This window comes from Mytilus edulis, chromosome 12 (assembly GCF_963676685.1).
Source record: "Mytilus edulis chromosome 12, xbMytEdul2.2, whole genome shotgun sequence".
NCBI lineage: Eukaryota > Metazoa > Mollusca > Bivalvia > Mytilida > Mytilidae > Mytilus > Mytilus edulis.
The window spans coordinates 68,069,414-68,095,982 of NC_092355.1; the positions used below are offsets into that span (position 1 = coordinate 68,069,414).

Sequence of the window (26,569 nt, forward strand, 5' to 3'; positions counted from 1 at the left end):
GCAATTACAAAAGGTTATATACTTATATTTAAAGCAATTGCACCAGGCACCAGTGAACTTTAAAATTATTTGGATCATTTTTATATCTTTTGAAACAGTTCCATAATGATGACATCGTATTTCAGGGGGGGGGGGGGGGGGGCTCATTTCATGAATGGTCCATCGTCAACATTATTTTCAAAAACGCTCAAACTTTTGTCTTTTGAATTTGAGGAAATAGAGTAAAATATAAAATAATTTCTTTTGCAAAACAGGATTTAAGCAAGTCACATAAACGGCTCTGCTGGGCGATCTGCTTTTATAAGATCGGCGCCCATTAAAATTGATTCATCAATGTTATATGAAAATTTGAATTTTTTCTTTGCCGAGGTCTGCTTTGACACCAATTTTGACAACCTGCTAAGCGATCTACTTTTGCGAATTCAAATAAATGTACTCCCATAAAATTTTATTCAATTGAATCCAGCTGCTAAAATTGTTTACCTCACGTTGACATAATTAAATCGTTGTTAATAAAATGCGTAAAAACCATTCTCTTATATGGAGCTGAGACTTGGAAAACAACAAAAAACCTGCTTCATAAACTTCAAGTCTTCATTAACAACTGCCTCAGGCGCATCATTAACATCAGATGGCCTGAGAAGATATCAAACAAAGATCTTTGGGAAAAGACCAACCAATCCCCAGTTGATGAAGAGTTAAAAAAGAGAAAATGGCGATGGATAGGACACACACTGAGGAAGCCAAAAACTAACATTACAAGGCAAGCCTTACAGTGGAACCCACAAGAAAGAAGGGTACAAGTGGCACGATCTGGAGAGGCTAGCAAAGAACAGAACAAGTTGGAGAAATATCGTTAGTGGCCTATGCTCCACCAAGGGGCAACAGGATTAAGCAAAAAAAAAAAAAAAAAAAAATGCGATGGTAGTCAGCATTCTTATCCGGATTTTACTACGTTTTGACGACAAACTATGAAAAATTATAGTTGCGGTAATAGGGGACTGAAACTTTTTCGGAAATACAGATTTTTAGCTCACCTGGCCTAAAAGGCCTAGTGAGCTTTTCTCATCACTTGGCGTCCGGCGTCCGTCGTTGTCCGTCATCGTCGTTAACGTTTACAAAAATCTTCTCCTCTGAAACTACTGGGCCAAATTAAACCAAACTTGGCCACAATCATCATTGGGGTATCTAGTTTAAAAAATGTGTCCGGTGACCCGGCCAACCATCCAAGATGGCCGCCATGGCTAAAAATAGAACATAGGGGTAAAATGCAGTTTTTGGCTTATAACTCAAAAACCAAAGCATTTAGAGCAAATCTGATATGGGGTAGAATTGTTAAACAGGTGAAGATCTATCTGCCCTGAAATTTTCAGATGAATCGGATAACCCGTTGTTGGGTTGCTGCCCCTGAATTAGTAATTTTAAGGAAATTTTGCTGTTTTTGGTTATTATCTTGAATATGATTATAGATATAGAGATAAACAGTAAACAGCAATAATGTTCAGCAAAGTAAGATTTACAAGTAAGTCAACATGACTGAAATGGTCAGTTGACCCCTTTAGGAGTTATTGCCCTTTATAGTCAATTTTTAACCATTTTTCGTAAATCTTAGTAATATTTTACAAAAATCTTCTCTGAAACTACTGGGCCAAATTAATCCAAACTTGGCCACAATCATCTTTTGGGTTAGTGGTTTGAAAAATGTGTCCGGTTGGCCATCCAACCAAGATGGCCGCCATGGCTAAAAATAGAACATGGGGTAAAATGCAGTTTTTGGCTTATAACTCAAAACCCAAAGCATTTAGAGCAAATCTGACATTGGGTAAAATTGTTTATCAGGTCAACATTTATCTGCTCTGAAATTTTTAGATGAATCGGACAACCCGTTGTTGGGTTGCTGACCCTGAATTGTTAGTTTTAAGGAAATTTTGCTGTTTTTGGTCATTATCTTGAATACATATATTATTATTGATAGAGATAAACTGTAAACAACAATAATGTTCAGCAAAGTAAGATTTACATAATTTATTGTTGAGGGGCCCTGGGCTCATGAGGAAAAAACATTCCAGGTCACTGCTTTTTGGAGTGACATGTATTTTAAGCCCTTTATGAAGATTTTTATAACTTTTTTGCGTTTTTGCCGAATATCTGAAAAACCATAATACTATACATGTATATAGCTAGTACATAATTAGCAAAAATAATCAGCATGTCATAGGACACAGTTATCGTCCTTAAACTCCTTTACAAATATAATACTTAGCTGTATAGTACTAGTGTGGACAGTGTATAAATTTTTAATATTTAATTTTTTCATACACTTAGCTTTCCAATTTTATTTCTTTATATTTTATGCATAAGTATTTAGTAGGGGGATGAAATAACATGTTAAAAAATGTTGTGTTTAAGTGAATGGATCTCTCTGAAATTGTACTACAAGGTACCATACTACAAAGGAAAGTCTGGGATTGAGTTTGGGGGGTAATTGCTCTAAAGTGGGATTCAAAAAGTTTGGGGGGGGGATTTTTTTCCCATTTTTTTTAAGGGGTTCATATTTTGTGCAATAGATTTGTAAGATCTTTGACCACATTTATTTTTGTGTTAAAAGCCTATATTATGTAAAAAATGTGATCACAATCCAAATTCAGACAGTATCAAGTTTGAATAATATTATATTGTATCCAAATTTGCCCCCACTGTATCAGGCTGCACTCAGTGAAGCATTTAATTTTAATTTTAATTTATTGGTTTAAAGAAATGCACTACGAAATAACTGTGTTCTCATGCCAGCAAGACAAGATCTACAAATTAGTCATCATGGTTGAAATTGTCGGACGATCCCTTATTGAAGTTATTGCCCTTTAATGATGATTTTTCACCAATGTTTTGCGTTTTTGCCTAAAATCTGAAAAAAACTATATTAGATGTAAAGAAATTTCAATCAGCAAATATGATCAGCAATTGACGAGATCTCAGTATTACCCCCAGATATTTCATTTAGCATCCTGGTAAACAGGGACATTTGAAATACCATCTTGTTTCTAAAAATTATTGGATAACATTCATAACAGAACCTATATATATAAAAAAAAAAAAAACAATTCAGATAGCCTCACTTTCAAGAAATATAGCATCACATTGCCATGATGCTAAAAGGCCATTGGGGAGAACACTGGATCTGACAATCCTTATTGAAGTTTTTTTTTTAATGAGGATTTTTAGTATTTTTTAACGTTGGCCTATTACTATCTTAAAAACTATATTAGATAAATAGAATCTTAAATAACCAAAAACGATCAGCAAGACTAGATCAACAAAGATTTCTATTCTAGTCAACAACATGGAGAGTGTCCATTGTTGAAGACACACATAGACCTAGGTGAGCGACAGAGGCTCATTAGTTATTATTTTCTGAAAATCATAAAATTATGGTCTGCAGATTTGTAAACCAACAAATTTAAAAACTCTCCTTATTGAAACTGAAATATTATTTCTCTTTTTACATGTTCAGGTAAGCTTTTGACATGACTTTGTGTCTGTCCATCTGTTTTCTGTAAACTTTTCTTTAAACATTGTTAAAATCTCTTCTGAATCAATGAGTTGAAACCAAAATTTGTCTGCTTCATCTATAGCAGGTCTCACGCTAGCAGGTGACTGGGGCTAAGAAAATGCTTTCTTGTCCATCACGTAGCTTTGGCAAACCGTCAAAAGTGATATCCAGTCGCCCTTTCACAATATGGCTTTCAGTCGCCCAGGTGTTCACAATATCGCTTTCAGTCGCCCAGGTGTTCACAATATCGCTTTCAGTCGCCCAGGTGTTCACAATATGACTTTCAGTCGCCCAGGTGTTCACAATATGGCTTTCAGTCGCTCAGGTGTTCACAATATCACTTTCAGTCGCCCAGGTGTTCACAATGTGGCTTTCAGTCGCCCAGGTGTTCACAATATTACTTTCAGTCGCCCAGGTGTTCACAATATCGCTTTCAGTCGCCCAGGTGTTCACAATATGGCTTTCAGACACCCAGGTGTTCACAATATGGCTTTCAGTCGCCCAGGTGTTCACAATATGGCTTTCAGTCGCCCAGGTGTTCACAATATGGCTTTCAGTCGCCCAGGTGTTCACAATATCGCTTTCAGTCGCCCAGGTGTTGAGAAGCTTGATACTCCCTTATAAACACAACGTCATTAAAACATTCTGCTGAGTTATCTCCCTGTAGTATCAGGGACCACCTTAAACAGGATTAACATTTTGCACTCATCTACTTTTGTTAAATAAATTGGAAATAAAAAATAACCTGACATAATTTATACAAAAATTAAATGAAGTGCATTTGTTAGTGAAAACTAAACAAAACATTACAATCAATTCATTACAATGTGAGTTGCTTAAAGAGTAAGAATTTTTAAGAAGTCACTTGTGGTGTAGGAATGACAGATTGGATGTTAATGTCAATGAGACAGCAACCATTCAACTAAGGAGGTCAACATTGTATTCAACCATTGGAAACTATCTTTAAATTAGAACTATCACTGAGTTTGTACTTACATTAATGAGCAACACAAGTGCCACATGTGGAGCACCTGAGATAACCCCTATTTTTTTATGGGTTTCCTGTCACTCAGTCTTTAATTTTTAGCTCACCTGGTCCGAAGGGTCAAGTGAGCTTTTCTCATCACTTGTCGTCCGTCATCCGTCGACGTTAACTTTTTACATTTTGAACTTCTTTTAGAGAACCACTGAATGGAATGAAACCAAACATGGCATGCATGTTCCATATGAGGGGCTGACTAAGTGTTGTTACTTTGTAGCCGATCCATCATCCAAGATGGCCGCCAGCAGGGGACTTAGTTTAACATAGGACCCTATGGGAAATGCATACAAATGACTTCTTTAAGAGAACCACGGAATGGAATGAAACCAAACATGGCATGAATGTTCCTTATGAGGTGCTGAACAAGTGTTGTTACTTTGTAGCCGATCCATTATCTAAGATGGCTGCCAGCGGGGGACTTAGTTTAACATAGGACCCTATGGGAAATGCATACAAATGACTTCTTTAAGAGAACCACTGAATGGAATGAAACCAAACATGTCATGAATGTTCTTTATGAGGTGGTGACCAAATGTTGTTACTTTTTAGCCGATCCATCATCCAAGATGGCCTCCAGCGGGGGACTTAGTTTAACATAGGACCCTATGGGAAATGACTTCTTTTAGAGAACCACTGAATGGAATGAAACCAAACATGACATGAATGTTCCATATGAGGTGCTGACCAAGTGTTGTTACTTTGTAGCCGATCCATTATCTAAGATGGTCGCATGCGGGGGACTTAGTTTAACATAGGACCCTATGGGAAATGCATACAAATGACTTCTTTCAGAGAACCACTGAATGGATTGAAACCAAACATGTCATGAATGTTCCTTATGATGTGCTGACCAAATGTTGTTACTTTGTAGCCGATCCATCATCCAAGATGGCCGCCAGCGGGGGACTTAGTTTAACATAGGACCCTATGGGAAATGCATACAAATCACTTCTTTTAGAGAACCACTAAATGGAATGAAACCAAACATGACATGAATTTTCCTTATGAGGTGCTGACCAAGTGTTGTTACTTTGTAGCCGATCCATTATCTAAGATGGCCGCCAGCGGGGGACTTAGTTTGACATAGGACCCTATGGGAAATGCATACAAATGACTTCTTTTAGAGAACCACTAAATGGTATAAAACAAAACATAGCATGAATGTTCCTTATGAGGTGCTGACCAAGTGTTGTTACTTTGTCGCAATTGCAACATCCAAGATGGCTGCCAGTGAGGGGACTTAGTTTAACATAGGACCCTATGGGAAATGCATACAAGTCTTCTTCTAAAGAACCACTGAATTGAATGAAATCAAACATAGCATGAATGTTCCTTTCCTTATGAGGTGCCTGCCAAGTGTTGTTACTTTTAGCCAAATTTTATATTTTTTTATATGATTTCAAAAACCCAAGTAGAATTAGGTGAGTGATACAGGCTCTTGAGAGCCCCTAGTTAATTTTGTGTTTTGTGTACCGTTGTTTGTCTTTTTCTTTTTTAGCCATATTTTTATTTTGAACATCTATTATTTGTATTTATTAGATCCGTGTCCAGTCAATGTGATCCTTGTACAGTCAAGTTGTTATTATAGTCAATGTGATCCTTGTACAGTCAAGTTGTTATTATAGTCAATGTGATCCTTGTACAGTCAAGTTACTATTATAGGTAAGTGTACATTATATGTATACTATATAGGATCAATTACTATTGAAATTTGTTTCAAATGTAAAATGTTCAAACTCTATAAGGGGAGATAATGTAAAATGTTCAAACTCTATAGGGGGAGATAATGTAAAATGTTCAAACTCTATAAGCATGGTAAGGGGAGATAATGTAAAATGTTCAAACTCTATAAGGGGAGATAATGTAAAATGTTCAAACTCTATAGGGGGAGATAATGTAAAATATTCAAACTCTATAAGCATGGTAAGGGGAGATAATGTAAAATGTTCAAACTCTATAAGGGGAGATAATGTTAAATGTTCAAACTCTATAAGGGGAGATAATGTTAAATGTTCAAACTCTATAAGGGGAGATCAGGTAACTGTAAAATGTTTAAACTCTATATGGGGAGATAATGTAAAATGTTCAAACTCTATGAGGGGAGATAATCAACATATAGTTTTTACATTCAAAATACCACCAATGTTTTTATAGTAAACAAGACACAAAGAATGTGATAACATCATTACAATGTTATTTGTCTTCAAATATAAGCATTGAACTTGTGCTATAGAAAAATAAAGTGAGATATATGTCAATGAGGAACCCAACAAAGCAAGAATGGAGATGTTTACAGGTTAATATATAGTCAACGATTCAAAAATAACCTCATATGATAAGGTTTTCATTTTTATGAAGCGGGCCATTAAATTAAGGATTTAATTGCACATTATACCTTTTCTTTTTTGGTTTGGTTTGGTTTAACGCCGTCACATGGTGACCCCCTATGGATTTGGTTAGTGAATTTCATATGGGTTCTTGACCTCTGTCTATTGTTAATAGTGACGTCATCTATTGATGTTGTTGTATTTCATTGTTTATTTTTGGAAAGTTTGCTATAGCTTGCTATTGCTACTTTCCTTAGGCGTCGGCCTCAAACTACCTGTTGACAGATTATCGCAATATATTCTGCTCCGAGATGGTGTAGCACTAGTGTTTGAGTTCTGATTCTTGGAAGATTCTTTTAAAATTTTGAGTAACTACTGTTTTGAATGAAAAGATTACAGCTTGAATAAAAAAGAAATGAATGTTCACCAACGATTCAGATGAATTTAACTTCATTTTTAAAAATGAGTATCACAAACACTACTTCGGGGATCTGCCATGCGCTGAAGAGAAAATCATAAGAAATCTACGCGAGATTACGTTTTCATTCATTCTGACATTCATGAATATTTCATGAATGAACATTTTCCCGCTCTAGTTTTACCTGTTTACTATATGTACGTACGTAAACGTGGTAAAATCCCGAGTGTATGGAAAGAATCGGGAATGACTGATTTAAATGCGAGAACAAGTTGACATTTTGACCAAGCTGTCGGATAATTGAAAAGTGATAACGTTTCTTCAGTCTTCTTCCAATATTTTACATTATACCACTTCTGGTGTATTATTGTAAATTTGTATCATATAGCATCCGTATTAAAAGCAACCGAGTCAGCATCTACTTCTTCGAATATTATAGCTCAGGGTATCAAGACAAGTTCTGTAGAAGTGATTAAGGTTCATGATGTGTACCCTTTGGCTAAAATGGCTGCATCAATTTCACCTCAAAATTTAGATAGATGACAGACAAACCTGTGCATCTTGAAAAGTTTGAAGGCATACCATGCCCTATATACATAGATTTCAATTGCATTGTCATCCAAACACAGAGGCAATGATTACCTTAATATATCAAATGAATGGCTTAAAACAAAAATTCTCAAATGTTATTTACTCATAAGACAATGCTTAATTTCACAACAGCAACTAAAATGTGTTACAGGTTATAAGCACCTCTATGAATCTAGTGATTATAAATTTTTTATACGACCGCAAAAATTTTAATTTTTCGTCGTATATTGCTATCACATTAGCGTTGTCGTCTGAATACTTTTAGTTTTCGTACTCTAACTTTAGTAAAAGTGAATAGAAATCTATGAAATTTTTACACAAGGTTTATGACCATAAAAGGAAGGTTGGGATTGATTTTGGGAGTTTTGGTCCAATAGAAATCTATGAAATTTTGACACAAGGTTTATGACCACAAAAGGAAGGTTGGGATTGATTTTAGGTGTTTTGGTGCCAACAGTTAAGGAATTAGGGGCCAAAAAAGGGCCCAAATAAGCATTATTCTTGGGTTTCGCACAATAACTTTAGTATAAGTGAATAGAAATCAATGAAAATAAAACAAGGTTTATGACCACAAAAGGAAGATTGGGATTGATTTTGGGAGTTGAGCTCCCAACAGTTTAGGAATAAGGGGCCCAAATAAGCATTATTCTTGGTTTTCGCACCATAACTTTAGTATAAGTAAATAGAAATCTATGAAATTTTAAACACAAGGTTTGTGACCATAAAAGGAAGGTTGGATTTGATTTTGGGAGTTTTGGTCCCAACAGTTTAGCAATGAGGGGCCCAAAATTGAACTTGGGGTTCTTTGATATGCTGAATCTAAAAATGTACATAGATTTTTGATTATTGGCCCAGTTTTCAAGTTGGTCCAAATCGAGGTCCAAAATTAAACTTTGTTTGATTTCATCAAAAATTGAATAATTTGGGTTCTTTGATATGCCAAATCTTACTGTGTATGTAGATTCTTAATTTTGGTCCCGTTTTCAAATTGGTCTACATTAAAGTCAAAAGGGTCCAAAATTAAACTAAGTTTGATTTTAACAAAAATTGAATTCTTGGGCTTTTTTGATATGCTAAATCTAAACATGTACTTAGATTTTTGATTATGGGCCCAGTTTTTAAGTTGGTTCAAATCAGGATCCAAAATTATTATATTAAGTATTGTGCAATAGCAAGAAATTTTCAATTGCACAGTATTCAGCAATAGCAAGAAATCTTCAATTGCACAGTATTGTGCAATAACAAGAAATTTTCAATTGCACAGTATTGCGCAATAGCAAGAAATCTTCAATTGCACAGTATTGTGTAGCAGCAAATATTTTCAATTGCACAGTATTGCGCAATAGCAAGAAATATCTAATTGCACAATATTGTGCAATAGCAAGAAATTTTCAATTGGAGTTATCTTTCTTTGTCCAGAATAGTAGTTGAATCAACTTATATTATTGTTTTATACAATATATATATATATACAATGTATATTCACTTTTACTTCCAACTGATAAATTAAAACAATCTTTACCATTCAGTGACCGTACTTTAACCTATAATGGTTTACTTTTTAAATTGTTATTTGTATGGAGAGTTGTCTCATTGGCACTCACACCACATCTTCCTATATCTAAGCACTTTATTTTACATTTTAATATTTTATGATGTATTTAAATGAGTAGTTGTTGTTGCAAACTCCATTAGAAATTTGAATTGAGATCAGTTTTAGAAAAAGGGAAAGGGGGATGTGAAAAAAAAATGGGGTGGGGGTAAATTTTTCTCATTTCAGATTTCATAAAGAAAAAGAAAATTTCTTCAAACATTTTTTTGAGAGGATTAATATTCAACAGCATAGTGAATTGCTCAAAGGCAAAAAAATATTTTAAGTTCATTAGACCACATTGATTCTGTGTCAGAAACCTATGCTGTGTCAACTATTTCATCACAATCCAAATTTAGAGCTGAATCCAGCTTGAATGTTGTGTCCATACTTGCCCCAACCATTCAGGGTTCAACCTCTGTGGTCGTATAAAGCTGCGCCCTGCGGAGCATTTAGTTATTCCTGTGGTCATACTGCTATTGTTGTGCTCCCACCTTATTGAGTTTTATCCTTGTTCTGCTGTAAGTATGTACCTCCTTCCCTTACTTGTATGTACATGTACCTCCGTACATCCCAAAATTCGTTTCTGTTTTCGTACTTTAGTTTGCCAGAACCAAATTGTATGAAACTTATACGCAATGATTATAACCTCAATTCACAAGTCAAGTTTGAATTTTAGTTGCGTCACTTTTACCATTCTAGCGTTTTATGCTTCTTTACAAATAGGAAATATGCTGGAAATTTTAGTTTCTGTTCTCTAACTTTAGTTTGTCTTAACCAAATGCTATGAATCTTATACACAATGCTCATTACCAAAAACTCTGATCAAGTTTGAATTTTGGTGGCGATAGTTATACCATTTTAGAGTTATGCCCCTTTACATATGTAAAAAATTGCTGAATATTTTCGTTTCAGTTATCTAACTTTATTTCGCTCAACCAAATGTTATGAAACTTATACATTGTAATACTTTGAACAATAAAACAAAGATCAAGTTTGAATTTTGGTGGAGTAATTTTAACTGCTCTAGGGTTGTGCCTTGTTACAAATGGAACCAGATGCTCCGCTTGACACATCTTTATACGACCGTAGAGGTCCAGACCCTGAACAGTTGGGGCAAGTATGGACACAACATTCGAGCTTGATATAGCTCTGAATTTGGATTGCTATCAAATTTTTGACTTGATATATACAGTCCAGCTATCGCGGATTCACCAAAGCCCGCGATTCCACGATGGAAATTAATTAAAGATCGCGGATTTCCGTGATGGACGCATTTAAAAGATCGCGACCTTTTACCTAAATAATATCCAAATCTGGTCCGCGAAGTCCACGATGACGGTTGATTTACAGGATAAAACAATTCCTTTAGTGATGCTACATTTTGTAGCTGATACAATGTAAGCTGTCTTAATGTGTTTGCAATGAGATAAGACAACGAGGTGTAATTGGGTCTACGTGCAGAATAATAACAAAAAAATGTTTTAAAGGGTTTTTTTATTCATTAAGCAAATGTATGATATGTGATTACTAAATACTTTTTATTCTGAATTAAGATAAAATATTTTAATTTCATCCTCCCGAAAAAAAAGTTTTAATTTGTTTATCAAATTTAAAACACGCTACCTTTGTCGTACCTTAATTTGGATCTTATTGTGAGTTCAATAGGTAAGCAACAAGGTCTAACTGGGTGTACATTTACAATAAAAAATACATTTGTTTTTTTAAAGGCTTACGCATTCATAAAAATATGTATGATGTGATAACTCATTTCTTTTTATTCTGATTAAAAAAATAATTTTAATTTAATCCTCCAATAAAAAGTGGTAAATTGTTTAATAAATTTAAAACATGCTACCTTTTTTGTACCCCAATTTGGAAGTTACAAAGATTACAATGCTTGTCAATCATTACCCCAATAAAGGTTAATAAACGCATGACCTGCGTCGGCCAACAGACACCTGCTGTTATAAACAAGTACGTGTCCGGTTTATATTTCAACAGGTAAACAGAAGTTAGTTAACAGAAATTGATAGGTGTTTTTATTAAATTGTTGAATGATAGTTTAAACCAAGCTTCACGTGTTCTTAATTGAGTCTTTTATGCAAACATTTATTTCAGGAGGATAATACGTCACTTGGATTGTCTGATTATTGTCTTTGATTTCGTTTGAATAAAGTACAAAATTTAATCCATTTATACACTTTCAATATTTTTGCAATAAAAACAAATGCTGGTTTTATTTGTTACAAAATTTTCAGCATTTTAATTCTATAATTATAAAAATTTGACCAAATTATTAAACACAATCTTTTTTACTCATTTTGGACTGGTTGGAAGTTGTTTGTAAAATGCCCAGTGACAAATATCTCGTATATTGTCGTGCAATTTCTTTAAGCGATGTTGCTGGTTAGCGCGTTTATTTAATTAATTCCCCGGTCAATATACTCGTCTTTAAATCCCTGGGACTGTTAGACAACAGGACAGTTATCAAACAGAGTTTTAATGGCATTTACTATACATTCAACATTGAGCACTACAAGACATGGTTAAGACCCGGGGTTTATACATGTACTTATATGATGCAAAGGACAGACTGTAAACTCGGATGCCTATTTTCTGCATTAATTAGTGCATGTCATTTTTGAAGATAACGGTTGGAACATTATGTAAATAATAAGAAAAAAATGGTGGAAAACATGTTTGTCGTATGATTTGCCAAAACCTAAGCTTTATCAAACTTACTGGGGTATATTGAAAATGTAGTGCTGGGCAAACAAAAAGACATAATTTGCAGTACTTTAGCATAGAGAAAATGACAGGAGATGGACTGGGAGAAGAGCTAAGTTTATTGTATTTAATTTAATGCAACAATGTGAAATATCTTTTTGAAAGATTTGTGTGGTCCTTAAAAGGACCGTTGTAATCTTTGTGTAAACTGTATACACCTCAAAGGGCGTTGAAGTCTAGCTCTTGATAATGGGGGTCAGCTTCTGGTGGATTGTTCTCAATCTGGACAGCAGCAAGTGCAGGTCTTTACTTCTTAGGCTGCCGACGCAGCATCTCATTGACAGCATTGATGACATTCGTCCGGAAGATGTCTTCCTGACGGACCTCAGGGTACATCCGAATTGTGAATTGACGAATTATTTCTCGCCTGGCTGGGTCCAGTTCACGCTTGCCATGCTTCCCACCACCATTCCAGTTGTAGAAGTAGCGCAGGTTGTCCATGCCGTACAATTCTGGAAAAAAACCTTTTTGTTAAGGCAGCCGCAAAATTACCAGAGCTCTTTGCCGAAACCTTGATTCTTGTCAGCTCCTCATTTGGAATGTTGTACAAGTCTGGTATGGCAGGTACCTGTTGGTCGTCTACGACTGTTCTATATCAAAACAAATTTTCTCTTTCATCTTCACAACAATAATATTCCAAAATAAATTTATTACTTCATTAGTTTTCTGTCAAACTGGATTTCCTATTCAAGGTCTTTATTGACTAAAATATGTATTTAAAAGATGTTGATTTTAATCGATTGATTGAATTATGGTTGCTCGTTTAACCTTCAGAGACAAATATCAAAATACATATTCTGCGAATGAAAAAAACCCACTATTGATACAATATATATGCAGGGTAATCGGAATTAAAGGCTAGATGTTTAAATTGGCGTGAAAATGAGAGTACATATATGTTGTTTGGTAAGAATTTACAACTGACCATCTATTGACACCTGCTATTTTCAAAAGGTTTCATAGACTTCTCTTCCGATAAAGTTATTTGCAAAAGGAAATTTTCTTTCAGTTTTGTCATTTAATAAATAAGGGAATGATTATCTTTGTAAAAAAGTTAGATGTATAAGAAGCGTGAAGATCAAATTAATAAAAAAAAAATCAAAATTAAATAAATTCCGACAAAGATGTGTACAAGAATTTAAACGTTTTCAATTAAAAAAAATGGTAAGTAAATTCTGCCTAAAATAAATCTGTATTTTATATGTGTTGCCAATTGCTACATTTACGGGTATTTATTATATTCTTACAACCGTGAGAATTTATTTTGGAAATTGTTTACGATGACATATTCGGGTATTGATAAACTGAATACCTGTACATGTACATTTACCTGGTTGAAATCCGTTGACCAGTTCGTTTATTTCCGGGGGCAGTGTAATGTCATTTGCTGGTATATTTTGCAACAGGGTTTTATGGCTTGATATTTTTCAAGTTGACTGATGTCCTTTTCGATTTTTTAAACATATATGCACCATACAATAATCAGTTACAACAAAACAAAAAGATGTTTCTCCACGATAAAACAATTCACTTAAAAATCACCAGATGTCAGCCTCTTCCGTACTATTACGTAGTAGTGTTTTTCAAAAATATGAACTGAATCATTTGTCAATTGACATAAAGACTAAATATTATGATATACTGTTCCCAGTAAAAACCTAAACACAAACCATTCAATAATTCAATAAGCCCAATTTGTAAGACAAGTATCATTTCAATGATAAAATGAATATCACATTTTAAAAATTACGATTTTTTTCCTCTACGGTAACAATAAAAGAAGGATTAGGATCTTTATCGGGACAACGGGATCGGGTGTTTATAAGCTCGGGATTTCAAGATTGACCCTTTCGGGATCGGAAAAATCTTAGTTCGAATTTCGGGATGTCAGGATTTAAATTTATTTAAATTCGGAACCACGGGATTTCGACTTTTTAAGCCCGGGATTACGGGACCAGGACCCCTCTTAACCCCCCTCATAAAAGAAAAAAAATAATTAGTCGCAGGATTTTAAACTATTTTTTTATTGATAATTAATAACTTGTAACATTAATGATTGTACGAATCTCAAACAATTTTCAATTTACAAATTTCTAAAGATAATGAGTTCAAAATCAGTGAACACAATGTAGCTCCTCCTTCTACATTCGATTATTACCTGAACACCCGTTCATTGGTTTAAACTTCTCGTATGACTTTTGTGTATTTTCCTGCAGGTATGCCTCACCACACAAATTAATGTAGCTCCTCCTTCCACAATCGATTATTACCTGATCACCTGTTCATTGGCTTTTTTTTAGTATTTTCCTGGTATCCATTACCTTTCAGACAAAAGTACAAACGAAAGACCGCCCAATGTCAATCAAACTTTACCTGAGCTTGAATAGAACTAACAACAGGACAAGAGGAGTAATTACGGGTCAATGTGATTTTAAATAACAATACACAACCAATAAACAGACAAATTTTCGCTACCAGCTTTTACCGCCATAATTAATTCTCAAGCACATTCATTGTACCAAAAATTAAACATTATCGATAACATCAAATTCTGCGTTATTACAATATATATTCTATTGATTTCCACGAAGGTCCACGATAAAAAATTGACTTGGTAAAAATTGAATTTCCCCGTCGCGATAGTCCGCGTCTTTAGATGGACTTTGCGGGAATCATCTTGGCGGGAGTGTAGGTTTCTGACACAAATCAAATGTCAATATCTTACAAATCTATTGCGCAATACTGTGTAATTAGAATGTATACACAATGCTTATTACCCCATAACTCAGATCAAGTACACATTTTGGTAGCGTCACATTTACAGTTCTTGAGTTGTAACCCTTTATAACATTATAACATTAATGCTAGCGGGGGCATCATTTGTGTTCCATGGACACGTTCCCTATTTTTGATAAAAGCCTTTAATATAAATTTGCTTTCATTACAGTTGTATTGATTTAAATTACTGTTACTGTCTTATTTATAAAAAAGGATGCGGTATTTTTTGCAAAGAACCAATGCTATCCAAAAGAGTTTAAAGGAGGAAAATGTATTGATAACTATAGGCCACCATATGGATGTCAATAATGAGAAGTATTTGTACCATATACATGTAGAAAGCTATAAAAGGCCCCGATAGGAAATATGTGGAGCAATTCAAACAAAAAAGCTTACGTGTTAATTTACTAAAAACAAATATGAAGGATCTAAACCAATAGAAAAATACTAATTCACAGGCCCTTGATGTTGACATGGCATGGGTACTTAAAAAAGAAATTAACAGAGCTTTCTGTATATTTCAATATTTTAGATCTACAGTTTTTAGGTTGCAATAGAAAATATCAAAACCTTTTATGACAAACATGAAAAAAGTTATTTTTGATAATTACTGACGAGACAATGGTTTAGTTTAAAACATCCAAGCTGTGATGAAATACATTTTTGAAATAATACACGTCTATAACCTTTTTGGAATAATACACAGCTACAGTTGCAAACTTTCCAGAGGTGCTATCCAGCACTTTGATTATGCAAAACGCAGCAGGAGAAGTCCCATGTGCGATAAATTCGTTATATCATATATATGGTTCACTACTTACCCCCTTCGGCCTCAGCTCCTATGGATTTTACTAACCCTCTATGGATCCGTAGAGGGTCAATAGCGAAGCATATAACTTATAACTGTAAGTTTATTTTATTGAAACAGGGAGATAACACACACACATTGATATGTTTATAAGAAACATTCATAACAAGTACAAATGAAGTATTTTTTAGTCATACTTCAATGTTACATATATATCGGGCTTAAACAAGTAAATATGATTTATAGTTATTTTTCACAGATGCTTTAGATGACAACACAACGTTACTTATAAATTAGGCTGACCTCAGAAGTACATTCATCAGTATTTATTTATTAGTATTTATTGTATAATATATGTTTTTTTAAGAGAACATAACAAATTAATCCATAAAGACTGCCTCGATGATCTTCACGGTGTTGTTGTATTGTGTTAACTTTTAGTGTGGGAGGTGGTGGGTTTAAACTCTGGACAGTTAAACCAAAGATCTTCATGGTGTTGTGGTATTGTGTTCACCTTTAGTGTGGGAGGTGGTGGGATTAAACCCTGGACAGTTCAACCAAAGATCTTCATGGTGTTGTAGTATTGTGTTAACCTTTAGTGTGGGAGGTGATGGGTTTGAACCCTGGACAGTTCAACCAAAGATCTTCATGGTGTTGTAGTATTGTGTTAACCTTTAGTGTGGGAGGTGGTGGGTTTGAACCCTGGACAGTTCAACCAAAGATCTTCACGGTGTTGTGGTATTGTGTTAACCTTTAGTGTGGGAGGTGGTGGGTTTGAACCCTGGACAGTTCAACCAAAGATCTTCACGGTGTTGTAGTATTGTGTTGACTTTTAGTGTGGGAGGTGGTGGGTTTGAACCCTGGACAGTTAAACCAAAGATCTTCATGGTGTTGTGGTATTGTGTTTACTTTTAGTGTGGGAGGTGGTGGGTTTAAACCTGGGACACTTAAACCAAAGATATTCATGGTGTTGTGGTATTGTGTTCACCTTTAGTGTGGGAGGTGGTCGGTTTAAACCCTTGATAGTAAAACCAAAGATCTTCATGGTGTTGTGGTATTGTGTTAACTTTTAGTGTGGGAGGTGGTGGGTTTAAACCCGGGACAGTTAAACCAAAGATCTTCATGGTGTTGTGGTATTGTGTTCACCTTTAGTGTGGGAGGTGGTGGGTTTGAACCCTTGACAGTTAAACCAAAGATCTTCACGGTGTTGTAGCATTGTGTTAACTTTTAGTGTGGGAGGTGATGGGTTTAAACCCTGGACAGTTAAACCAAAGCTCTTCATGTTGTTGTGGTATTGTGTTCACCTTTAGTGTGGGAGGTGGTCGGTTTGAACCCTGGACAGTTAAACCAAAGATCTTCACGGTGTTGTAGTATTGTGTTAACTTTTAGTGTGGGAGGTGGTGGGATTAAACCCTGGACAGTTAAACCAAAGATCTTCATGGTGTTGTGGTATTGTGTTCACCTTAAGTGTGGGAGGTGGTGGGATTTAACCCTGGACAGTTAAACCAAGATCTTCATGGTGTTGTAGTATTGTGTTAACTTTTAGTGTGGGAGGTGGTGGGATTAAACCCTGGACAGTTAAACCAAAGATCTTCATGGTGTTGTGGTATTGTGTTCACCTTTATTGTGGGAGGTGGTGGATTTGAACCCTGGAAAGTTAAACCAAAGATCTTCACGGTGTTGTAGTATTGTGTTAACTTTTAGTGTGGGAGGTGGTGGGTTTAAACCCTGGACAGTTAAACCAAAGATCTTCATGGTGTTGTGGTATTGTGTTAACTTTTAGTGTGGGAGGTGGTGGGTTTGAACCCTGGACAGTTAAACCAAAGACTTGAAAATTAATATTTGCTGCTTCTCCAAAATGAGGTAAATCAATACAGAGTCAGAGCAAGTAGTTTTCACATATGCCATACAGCCACTTCCTTTTTTTCACATCTGCCATACAGTCACTTCCTGTTTTCACATATGCCATACAGCCACTTCTTTTTTTCACATCTGCCGTACAGTCACTTCCAGTTTTCACATCTGCCATACAGCCACTTCCTGTTTTCACATCTGTAATACATCCACTTCCTGGTTTCGCATCTGTCATACATCCGCTTCCTGTTTTCATATCTGTCATACATCCACTTCCTGTTTTCACATCTGTCGTACAGCCACATCCTATTGGTTGATAATTTGAAATTATACAACATTCATTGTACAATTAAAATTTCTTTTTCTTGGCTTCTATGGAAGGGAATGATTTTATATTTGATGAACAGCTTGAAAATGTTGATTTGTAGAATGTTAGCAATTTTTATGCCCCTTTTTAATGGGCATTATGTTTTTTGATCTGTGGGTCTGTCTGTTGGTCTGATCTTCCGTCCGTTGGTCTGTCTGTCCTGCTTCAGGTTAAAGTTTTTGATGAACTTGAAGTCCAATCAACTTGAAACTTAGTATATACATGTTCCTTATGATATGATCTTTCTAAATTAGAGATTACTTCCAGTTCACGGTCCACTGAACATAGAACATTATAATGCGGAATGGGCATCCGTGTACTTAGGACACATTCTTGTTGTTTATGCTGTGCAACTTCTTTCTGTTACCCAATAGTTTAAAATTATTCAAATTCATTGTATAAAGAAAATGTTCATGAAAGTTCATGTGATGAATAACAATGATGCACGTATCCCTAGACTAAAGAATAATGATTTAACAATAACAGTTTGTCCAACAGCCTTCAACAATGAGCAAAACCCATACCATATAATCATCTATAAAAAGCCGTGGTATGATAAAATGTGAAACATTTCAAAAGAAAAAATCAACAGCCTACTACAACAATGAAGGAAAAACAAATATGGTACACAGTTTCTAACTACAGCCACTACGTTATATACATGATATAGGTCCTGTCTGTGGAAAGAGTCACACCCTGTATGTAAAATACACAGCTTCTAACTACAGCCACTACGTTATAGGTCCTGGCTGTAGACAGGCACATACAGAATTAAAAAAAAATGATTAAATTTAATGTGACTGGTCTAGATTATTATTGACAATGTTTTAAGAAACTATTACTTGATATTTTTTATGTGTTTCTTAAATGCCGACCTTTTATAAAACCCAAATCTTGAAACGATCTCAAAATAAGGAGTTGTGGTATGATTAACAATGAAGCAATTAATCCTAGACCATAGGACAAAGATATAAACAATTACAGGTCGTTCAACAGCCTTCCACAATGAGCAAAACTCATACCATATAATAATTAGGAGATGTGGTATGATTAACAATGAAGCAATTAATCCTAGACCATAGGAAAAAGAAATAAACAATTACAGGTCGTTCAACAGCCTTCAACAATGAGCAAAACTCATACCATATAATAATTAGGAGATGTGGTATGATTAACTGATTAACAATGAAGCAATTAATCCTAGACCATAGGACAAAGAAATAAACAATTACAGGTCGTTCAACAGCCTTCAACAATGAGCAAAACCCATACCATATAATAATTAGGAGATGTGGTATGATTAACAATGATACAATTATTCCTAGACCAAAGGACAAAGATATAAACAATTACAGGTCGTTCAACAACCTTCCACAATGAGCAAAACTCATACCATATAATAATTAGATGTGGTATGATTAACAATGATACAATTATTCCTAGACCATAGGACAAAGATATAAACAATTACAGGTCGTCTAAAAGCCTTCAACAATGAGCAAAACCCATAACCCAGGGGTTAAAAAATGTTGTTACAGCTAACTAGCCCAGGACTTATTGGCAGCAGGATTTTACTAGCCCTGTTTGAAGAACTGCTAGCCCATCAAAACCGACCTGCTAGCCCATGTGTGCCTTACAAATCAGAGTTTGCTGCATAATACAGGGTGGGTGTCATGTTTTGAAGGGGACATTATACACTGTATTAAACTAGTTCATTTTTATCCGTTGTAGTACTATGGGTCATTAAATATTTTCTGGCAGAGAAAACATGTTCATTGGTTTTATCGTGTGAAACAAGTGGTTAAATATAACTTTTCTTTTCTATTTTAAGGCTATAATGGAAAGTTGGAATGAGGTAAGATTTACTTAATAGTCTCCTTGTCATTTGTAGTTTTGTTTCTATATTAGTGTACAATTAGATACAAGTATGTGATAACTTGAGATAAAAACTAGTAGAATTCTAAGTGAACTACCAAACTACTTATTCCAAAAACAAAAAAAATCAAAACTGGGACAAAGCAAGGTGCAAGGTGAATAAAAGATTCTAAAAGTAGGTGGTGGGAGATAGTGTATTATTTATGTAGTACCTTCAGAATCCTTGTTTATTTGTAACTCTAAGTAGGTCTGTACAGTTATTTGAAAAAAATATTGGGACAATTTTTCTACATAAAAAAAAAAAATACAGAAGTTATCTCCCCTTGCCATTGTTAAGTTCATGTGAGTTGAATAAGACCAATCTATTTTATGGTATAAAGAGCCGACTGATACAACACACTTTTTTTCTTGTTAGGTTACATTCTCATTGCTTTATTATATCCCACATCTACATTTATTCAGTCTACATACATTTATATATGTATCTCTTTAAGTTAGTCAATAGAGAGATTTCTACTAGCTGATATGAAAAAGGATGAGAAAGTACATAGGTGCAATTCAAGGACTAAGTGAATGAACCACAAATACATGTCTTCAAAAGGCAATTAAAGGACTTAGTGAATGAAAAACACAACTACATGTCTTAAAAAGGACGAAAGTAGGGGCAACTAAAGGACTAAGTGTATAACATATCTTTAAAAGGACAAAGGTCAAATTCCAGAAAATACTACAAGAAAGAAAATTCAAGGATATGCCAAATCTAGTCCATGATTTTATAAAAAAAAATTTTTTTTGAACCTGCGACTTAAGTCACAGGAAGCTCGACATAGGGGTAGTGATCCGATGGCGGCTAACGTCTTAAAAGCTTTATATTTTAGAAGGTTGAAGACCTGGATGCTTCATACTTCGTGACAGATGCCTCATGTTATGAAGTTTCCGTCAGTCACATGTCCAATATCCTTGACCTCATTTCCATATGGTTCATTTGGTATGTGTGTACCTTGCAAGGTCTTCATGCCCGTTAGACAGTTTTCACTTGACCTCGACCTCATTTCATGAATCAGTGAACAAGGTTAAGTTTTGGTGGTCAGGTCCATATCTCAGATACTATAAGCAATAGATCTAGTATATTCAGTATCGAAGGACCGTCAAGTGTATATGTCATCTGACCTTGAACTCATTTTCATGGTTCAGTGGTTACAGTAAGGTTTTTGTGTTTTGGTCTGTTTTTCTTATACTGTATGCAATAGGTCTACCATATTTGGTGTTTCGAATGATTGTAAGGTGTACATGTCTAGCTGGCAGGTGTCATCTGACCATGACCTCATTTTCATGGTTCAGTGGTCAAAGTTCAGTTTTTGAGTTTTGGTCTTTTTATTTAATACTTTATGCAATATGTCATGTATGTCAACTATATTTGTTGTATGGAAATATTTTATGATGTATATGTCAATCGCACAGGTTTTATTAGACCTTGACCTCATTTTCACAGTTCATTGCTCAGTGTTAAGTTTTTGTGTTTTGGTCTGGTTTTCTTAAACTATAACCAATAGGTCAACTATATCTGTTGTTTGGAAGAATTGTTAGCTGTACATGCCGTGACCTCATTTTCATGGTTCATTGGTCAATGTTTAGTTTTCTTGGTTAATGTTAAGTTTATGTGACAGTTGTGATAAAGCTTTTTATTTAGGACTATCAACATAATATCAATGATTAGTAAAGAAGGCGAGACATTTCAGTGTGTGCACTCTTGGTGTTTTTCTTGATAATATAAAATGCATAAATCCCAACAATTTTATGCTATTAAAAGAATTCCTCTCTGTCTGTTATTTGAAGGAAGGATACTACTGATTTATGTAGTCATTGCTAAACAGAAGAAAACATAATTATTACCTAATTTAACAGTAAGGACATTCATTACAATATATTTTTATTACGGTTTACTTACAGAAACGTACTACAGCTGCTTGGAAGGGAGATGTAGAAGCCTTAAAATTATGTCTACAGAATGGTGCAGACATTATCAAGATTAAATGTAATTTCTATGTTATACTTACAGAAACTTACTACAGCTGCTAGGAAAGGAGATATAGAAGCCTTAGAATTAAGCCTACAGAATGGTGCAGACATTGATTATCAAGATGTAAGTAAAATAGTCACATTCAAAACTACCTTATTTTAATAATTCATAGAAAAATCATTTGAAGATACAGCCTTTTATGGTACATGAACAAAAAAAGACACAAAACTACATGTTACTTAAAATTAGAGCACAGTGAAACAGTGAAAACTACAAGTAACTTCAAAATGTTGAATATTGTACATAAACACACAACAACAATTTACTTTAGAACTATAATAACAGAAGTATAAAAAATAAAAAAACAAGTTGCTTCAGAACATAACAGATTGTACATAAGCAGTATAAAACAAACAAAGTTCTACAAATTACTTCAGAACAAAACAAATTGTACACCAGCAGTATAAAACACACAACTACAAGTCACTTCAGAACATAACAGATTGTACATAAGCAGTAAAAAAACACACAACTACAAGTTACTTCAGAACAGAACAAATTGTACATAAGAAATATAAAACACACAACTACAAATTACTTCAGAACATAACAAATTGTACACCAACAGCATAAAATACACAACTACAAGTTACTTCAGAACATAACAGATTGTACATTAGCAGTATAAAACACACAACCACAAGTTACTCAGAACATAACAGATTGTACATAAGCAGTATAAACACAAATACAAGTTACCTCAGAACATAACAGATTTTACATAAGCTGTATAAAACACATAACTACAAGTTACCTCAGAACATAACAAATTGTACACAAGCAGTATAAAATATACAAATACAAGTTACTTCAGAACATAACAGATTGTACATAAGCAGTATAAAACACATAACTACAAGTTACCTCAGAACATAACAGATTGTACATCAGCAGTATAAAATATACAACTGCAAGTAACTTCAGAACATGACAGATTGTACATTAGCAGTATAAAACACACAACCACAAGTTACTTCAGAACATAACACATTGTACATAAGCAGTATAAACATACAAATACAAGTTACTTCAGAACATAATTGATTGTACACCAGCAGTATAAAACACACAACCACAAGTTACGTCAGAACATAACAGATTGTACATAAGCAGTATAAAACACATAACTACAAGTTACCTCAGAACATAACAAATTGCACACAAGCAGTACAAAATATACAACTACAAGTTACCTCAGAACATAACAGATTGTACATAAGCAGTATAAAACACACAACTACAAATTACTTCGGAACAAAACAAATTGTACATAAGCAGTATAAAACACATAACTACAAATTACCTCAGAACATAACAGATTGTACATAAGCAGTATAAAACACATAACTACAAGTTACCTCAGTACATAACAGATTGTACATAAGCAGTATAAAACACATAACTACAAGTTACCTCAGAACATAACAAATTGTACACCAACAGTATAAAATATAAAACTACAAGTTACCTCAGAACATAACAGATTGTACATAAGCAGTATAAAACACACAACTACAAATTACTTCGGAACAAAACAAATTGTACATAAGCAGTATAAAACACATAACTACAAGTTACCTCAGAACATAACAGATTGTACATAAGCAGTATAAAACACATAACTACAAGTTACCTCAGAACAAAACAGATTGTACACAAGCAGTATAAAATATACAACTACAAGTTACCTCAGAACATAACAGATTGTACATAAGCAGTATAAAACACATAGCTACATGTTACTTCAGAACATAACAGATTGTACATTAGCAGTATAAAACACACAACCACAAGTTACTTCAGAACATAACACATTGTACATAAGCAGTATAAACATACAAATACAAGTTACTTCAGAACATAATTGATTGTACACCAGCAGTATAAAACACACAACCACAAGTTACGTCAGAACATAACAGATTGTACATAAGCAGTATAAAACACATAACTACAAGTTACCTCAGAACATAACAAATTGCACACAAGCAGTACAAAATATACAACTACAAGTTACCTCAGAACATAACAGATTGTACATAAGCAGTATAAAACACACAACTACAAATTACCTCAGAACATAACAGATTGTACATAAGCAGTATAAAACACATAACTACAAGTTACCTCAGTACATAACAGATTGTACATAAGCAGTATAAAACACATAACTACAAGTTACCTCAGAACATAACAAATTGTACACCAACAGTATAAAATATAAAACTACAAGTTACCTCAGAACATAACAGATTGTACATAAGCAGTATAAAACACACAACTACAAATTACTTCGGAACAAAACAAATTGTACATAAGCAGTATAAAACACATAACTACAAGTTACCTCAGAACATAACAGATTGTACATAAGCAGTATAAAACACATTACTACAAGTTACCTCAGAACAAAACAGATTGTACACAAGCAGTATAAAATATACAACTACAAGTTACCTCAGAACATAACAGATTGTACATAAGCAGTATAAAACACATAGCTACATGTTACTTCAGAACATAACAGATTGTACATTAGCAGTATAAAACACACAACCACAAGTTACCTCAGAACATAACAGATTGTACACAAGCAGTATAAAATATACAACTACAAGTTACCTCAGAACATAACAGATTGTACATAAGCAGTATAAAACACATAGCTACATGTTACTTCAGAACATAACAGATTGTACATTAGCAGTATAAAACACACAACCACAAGTTACTTCAGAACATAACAGATTGTACATTAGCAGTATAAAACACACAACCACAAGTTACTTCAGAACATAACAAATTGTGCATTAGCAGTATAAAACACACAACCACAAGTTACTTCAGAACATAACAGATTGTACATTAGCAGTATAAAACACACAACTACAAGTTACTTCAGAACATAACAAATTGTACACCAGCAGTATAAAACACACAACCACAAGTTTCTTCATAACATAACAGATTGTACATTGGCAGTATAAAACACACAACCACAAGTTACTTCAGAACATAACAGATTGTACATTAGCAGTATAAAACACAACCACAAGTTACTTAAGAAAATAACAGATTGTGCATTAGCAGTATAAAAGACACAACCACAAGTTACTTCAGAACATAACAGATTGTACATTAGCCATATAAAACACACAACCACAAGTTACTTCAGAACATAACATATTGTACATTGGCAGTATAAAACACACAACCACAAGTTACTTCAGAACATAACAGATTGTGCATTCGCAGTATAAAACACACAACCACAAGTTACTTCAGAACATAACAGATTGTATATTAGCAGTATAAAACACACAACCACAAGTTACGTCAAAACAAAACAGATTGTACATTAGCAGAATAAAACACACAACCACAAGTTACTTCAGAACATAACAGATTGTACATTAGCAGTATAAAAGACACAACCACAAGTTACTTCAGAACATAACAGATTGTACACTAGCTGAATAAAACACACAACCACAAGTTACTTCAGAACATAACAGATTGTACATTAGCAGAATAAAACACACAACCACAAGTTACTTCAGAACATAACAGATTGTACACTAGCAGTATAAAACACACAACCACAAGTTACTTCAGAACATAACAGATTGTGCATTAGCAGTATAAAACACACAACCACAAGTTATGTCAGAACAAAACAGATTGTACACTAGCAGTATAAAACACACAACAAAAAGTTACGTCAGAACATAACAGATTGTACACTAGCAGTATAAAACACACAACCACAAGTTACTTCAGAACATAACAGATTGTGCATTAGCAGTATAAAACACACAACCACAAGTTACTTCAGAACATAACAGATTGTACATTAGCAGTATAAAACACACAACCACAAGTTACGTCAGAACAAAACAGATTGTACACTAGCTGAATAAAACACACAACCACAAGTTACTTCAGAACATAACAGATTGTACATTAGCAGAATAAAACACACAACCACAAGTTACTTCAGAACATAACAGATTGTACACTAGCTGAATAAAACACACAACCACAAGTTACTTCAGAACATAACAGATTGTACATTAGCAGAATAAAACACACAACCACAAGTTACTTCAGAACATAACAGATTGTACATTAGCAGTATAAAACACACAGCCACAAGTTACTTCAGAACATAACAGATTGTACACTAGCAGTATAAAACACACAACTACAAGTTACTTCAGAACATAACAGATTGTACATTAGCAGTATAAAACACACAACCACAAGTTACTTCAGAACATAACAGATTGTACACTAGCTGAATAAAACACACAACCACAAGTTACTTCAGAACATAACAGATTGTACATTAGCAGAATAAAACACACAACCACAAGTTACGTCAGAACAAAACAGATTGTACACAAGCAGTATAAAACACACAACCACAAGTTACTTCAGAACATAACAGATTGTACACTAGCAGTATAAAACACACAACCACAAGTTACCTCAGAAC

At 34.3% G+C, this 26,569-nt stretch overlaps 1 long non-coding RNA gene across 1 annotated transcript; it reads left to right on the forward strand.

The window, feature by feature from the left end:
• Positions 1–4,365: 4,365 nt before the first annotated feature.
• Positions 4,366–22,640, forward strand: LOC139498992 (uncharacterized). Its single transcript, XR_011658067.1, has 3 exons — positions 4,366–6,254; positions 19,948–19,971; positions 22,051–22,640. It is a non-coding gene; the product is annotated as an uncharacterized lncRNA (long non-coding RNA).
• The last annotated feature ends 3,929 nt before the right edge of the window (positions 22,641–26,569 follow it).